Raw genomic sequence first — 5044 nt, forward strand, 5'->3', positions numbered from 1 at the left:
GGTAGGGGGCGGGGCTTCCCTGTAAAGAGGCGGAGCCGAGGGGCATTAGAAAGGGACCCCGGAACGAGGGGCTCCACAGGTCTCCGAAGGGGCGGAGACAGGGCGGAGTTTCTGTAGGGGCGGAGCTAGAGGTAAAGGGAGGGGTTTAGCTCTGAGATGGGGTGGGACTGAGGCGGGGTTAGGAATTAGGGGCGGAGTCTTGAAGTGAGAGGCGGAGCCAAGTTTGACAAACAGGGCATAGGCTGGGGGTGAGGGGTGGGAGCGGCTGTGCTGAGTCTAAGGAAGGGGCAGAGCCGGACCAGGTAGGGGGCGTGGTCTGGTGGTGGGCGTGTCCTATCGAAGGGAGGGGGACGTAAGAGGCGGAGCCTGGGCGAGGGGCGGGGCTATATTCATTAAATGGGTGGGGCAGGGCCTGGAAGCCTAGAGGGGCCTGAGCATCCTGGAGAGTGGGCTGGAGGTAGGTGGGAAAATGGAGGAGTCCGTCTGCAAAGATGAGAAATGAGGGGCGTGGCCTTGTCGTACTGGGCGTGTCCAGAGCTGGTCAGGAATTCAGCTAACCACCTTTTTTTTTTCCTAAATTCATTTATTTATTCATTTTAATTTGACCAGAGAGAGAAAAAAAGGGAGAAGAAAGCAAGAAGCAAGCCATCAGGTCCAGGACTCAATCCACGGTTGACCCTGTGGGAATCTGACATCCCTAACGACCATATTTTAAAATATTTTAATGTTTCTCAAATGGGTTGTGACCTAAAATTGATATGCAGGCAAATCTTTAAAAAAAAAAAATGCATTTGTTTACACTTCCGTTCCCCCACCAAGCTGTAAGTACACCGGGGTATAACTTCCAGTTGAGGAAGCGTGACAGTTGATAGTTGTTTCTGATGAGAAGTCAGCCGTTTCACGCTCTTGGTTTCCAGTCACATACACCTGTTCAGTCATGCTTAGCATCACCCTGTTTAGTGGTCATGCTGTTTGTCTCTGAGATTTCCCTTACTGTGTGGCCGAGCGCCCCTTCCTCTGGTGTTCGGGGTGCTGTGGGGAGCACTGCCCTGGCAGAACGTAACACGTGTGCACTTCCATGCGCGCCCCGTCAGTTGGAAAGGCCGTGGTTGCGCTCCTCTTTCCTGCTTCATCCAGCGATGCCGGTTTCTCGCATCCCCAAACCCCTGCCATCAAATTATCTCTCATGCTCTACAAATGTCACCTCCCATCCCTCAAATCACTGACCCCAGGCCCTTCAAAGCCCTGCTCACACCTCCAAAGTCCTTTCGACCTGACTCAATGTCCACCAAAGCCAACGTCCTCAGACCCTCCCCAGGTTCCAGTCTCCCAAATATCCTTGGTTTCAGCCAGGGCTGAAAGTAACATTCAGGTCCTTCCTTTTTAAAAAATAATCTTGTTTAACTTTGTTTACTTATTTATTTTTAATTTGACCAGAGAAGGAGGGAGAGAGAAAGAGAGAGAGCGAGAGAGAGAGAGAGAGAGAAAGTGAGAAATCAAGCCACCAGATCTGGGAATCAAACCACAGCTGGCCATGTGGAAGTCCAGAATCCTTAACCACCATGCCACCTGCCAGCCACCACGCTACCTGGAGTCCTTCCATTTATTTTAAATAATCATTTTATTTTAACTTTATTTAAAAATAAAGGGTCCTGTTGCTGTCAGGAATGCTGTCTTTTCACCTGTCTGTCCCTCTCGCTTCTCTGTCTCTCTTTCTTATTAAAAATAAATAAGTAAACTTTAAAATACTTGGAAGGGGACCAGCAGATGGCATCAAGGTTACATCTCTGGACTTCCACGTAGTCAACCACGGTTTGAGTCCCGGTCCTGGCAGCTTAAAACTCATACTAGGTGCGTGCGTGCCCAAGGTCCCAAGAGGAAAATGGAAGAGAAGGGATTGTGGTGTGGCCATCCCCTCTAGGGGGTGATCTCTCATTTTCTGTCTCTCTCCGGTGAGCACTCATGGCCTACACCAAAAATCTCTCTCAATGGGGGAGGATGTGGTGGTTAAGGGTGCTGGACTCCCACATGGCTGACTATGGTTCGAGTCCCAGATCTAGCGGCTTATTTCTCACCGTCTCTCTCTCTCTGTCTCTCTCTGGTCAAATTTAAAAAAAATGAAGTTAAATAAAATAATTATTTTTTTAAAACAGTCAAAAAATAAAAATTTTTAATAATGAAAATATTCAAAAGAGGGCTGGGTAGTGGCATGGTTGTTAAGGTTCTGGATCCCACATGACCAGCGTGGTGGTTGAGGGCGTTATACTCCCCACCTGGCCGACCGTGGTTCAAGTCCCAAACCTGGCAGCTTGCTTTCTCACTTTCTCTCTTTGTTTCCCTCTCACACTCATTCTGGTTAAATTAAAATAAATAAATAGGGACTGGGAGGTGGCGTGGTAGTTAGGAGGCGCTGGACTCCCACGTGGGCACTGGACTCCTACATGGCTCACCATGGTTCAAGTCCTGGACCTGGTAGCTTGCTTTCTTGCTTCCTGTCTCTCTTTCTCTCTGGTCAAAATAAATAATAATAATAATAATAAATAAAGTTAAATTAAATAATTATGTAAAAAAATATATTGAGGAACAAGCAGGTGGCATGGTGGTTAAGGTGCTGGACACTCCCACATGGCCGACCATGCCATGGTTCAAGACCTGGACCTGGTGGCTTCCTTTGTCCCTTTCTCTCTCTCTCTGGTCAAATTAAAATAACTGAATGAATAAATAAAATTAAATAAATAATAATTTTAAAATATATATATATATATTGAATGGGTCAGCTGGTGGCATGGTGTTTAACGTGCTGGATACTCCCACGGGGTTGACCATGGTTCAAGTCCCGGACCTGGCAGCTTGCTTTCTCACTTTTCCTCTCTCTCTCTCTCTCTCTCTCGCTCTGTCTTTCTCTGGTCAAATAAAAGAAATGAATAAAGTTAAAAAAGAAATCATTCTTAAAACAAATATACTGGGGCCAGCAAGTGGCATGGTGGTTAAAGGCGCTGGACTCCCACATGGCTGACCATGGTTCAAGTCCCAGACCTGGTGGTTTGCTTTCTCACTTCCTCTCTCTCTCTCTGTCTCTCTCTGATCAAACCGGAAAATAATAATGATCATAATAATACATAAAGTTAAATAAAATAATTTTTTTAAAAAAAGAATGTACTCAATACATGCGTGCACAAGCCGCTCATGTTCCGGCAAGCTCCGCACACACACACCCTCATGCATCCTTGGTCGGCCCGTCCCACGAGCCTTTGTTCCCAGTGAACCAGAAACGTCCATCAAATGCCACTCAGCATGACCACCTGCTCACACGCCCGCCACACAGCCGGCTGGAGCCCACGGCGTCCATATGTACACACGCTGCATGCACACCCAGATGGGCCCCACATGTCAGACACACAGACACACAGCGGACGAGCAGCCAGGACTCCGCAGGCTCCCGGCTGGGTGCACACGGGGAACATGCTGCAGACTCACGGGCGTTGGGACACCCAAGATGGTTCGAGATCGCACGACAGGAGATAGCTGGAACAGGCCTGGAAGGGAAATTACAGGGAAGATGGAAAGGGGAGAGGATTAGGAGGGAGGCCATAGGAGATATTGTAGGACAAAAAGGGCTTTTGAGAGACCAGCAGTTGGCGTAATGGCTATGTCGCTGGACTCCCATGTAGTCGACCGTGGTTCGAGTCCCGGACCCGGTGGCTTAAACTCACACTAGGCGTGTGTGCATGCGTGCCCAAGATCCCGAGAGGAGAATGGAGGAGAAGGGATTGTGGCATGGCCATCCCCCCTGGGGGGCGAGTTCTTGCTTTCTGTCTCTCTGTCTCTGTGTGGCGGGCGAGGGCACGTGCCCTGTAGCAAAAATATCTCAAAAAAAAAGGCTTTTGATTTATTGATTTGAAATATCTCATTTTATTTACTTATGTATTTATTTATTGTTTAGAATTATTTATTCATTTTGGGGACCAGCAGGTAGCCTAGTCATTAAAGTACTGGACACTCCCACATGGCCGACCATGGTTTGAATCCCGGACCTGGCGGCTTGCTTTCTGACTTTCCCTCCCTCTCTTTCTGGTCAGATTACAATAAGTGAATAAATAAATAATTGAATCTTTCTAAAAAATAATAATAATAATTTCTTTATTTAATTCCATTGGTTACTATTGTTTATTTATTTATTTGAATTGGACCAGACCGAGAGAGAAAGAGAGAAAGTGAAAGCAAGTCACCAGGTCCGGGACTCGAACCACAGTTGGTCATGTGGGAACCCAGTGCATTTAACCACCACACCACGTTCTGGCCCGTAAATTTTACTTACTTAATTATTTTTGTTGGGGGGAAAGAATTATTTATTTCATTTTATTTATTCATTCATTTATTTTAATTTGACCAGAGAGAGAGACTTGCAGAGAGAGAGAAAAGGTGAGAAAGCAAGCCACCAGATCTAGGACTCGAACCATGGTCAGCCATGTGGGCGTGTCCAGTGCCTTAACCACCACACCACCTGCTGGCCCCTATTTATTTATTTTCATTTGACCAGAGAGGGACAGAGTGAGAGAGAAAGAGAGGGAAAGTAAGAAAGCAAGCCGCCAGGTCTGGGACTTGAACCGTGGTCTACCATGTGGGAGTCCAGTGCCATTAAACCACCTCGCCACATGCTAACCTCCATTCATTTTTTTTTTAAAGAGAGATTTTTACTTTAGGGTCCATGTGCTTGCCAGAGAGGCAGAAAGAAAGAAAGTGAAAACTCACCCACTAGGAGGGATGGCCATGCCACAATCCCTTTTCCCCCATGCTTCTCTTGGGATTCTGGACACGCTCATACCTGGCATGATTTTCATTTTTCTTTTCTTTTCTTTTCTTTTCTTTTCTTTTCTTTTCTTTTCTTTTCTTTTCTTTTCTTTTCTTTTCTTTTCTTTTCTTTTCTTTTCTTTTCTTTTCTTTTCTTTTCTTTTCTTTTCTTTTCTTTTCTTTTCTTTTCTTTTCTTTTCTTTTCTTTTCTTTTCTTTTCTTTTCTTTTCTTTTCTTTTCTTTTCTTTTCTTT

Source organism: Tupaia chinensis, unplaced genomic scaffold (genome assembly GCF_000334495.1).
Source record: "Tupaia chinensis unplaced genomic scaffold, TupChi_1.0 Scaffold000201_1, whole genome shotgun sequence".
Lineage (NCBI taxonomy): Eukaryota > Metazoa > Chordata > Mammalia > Scandentia > Tupaiidae > Tupaia > Tupaia belangeri.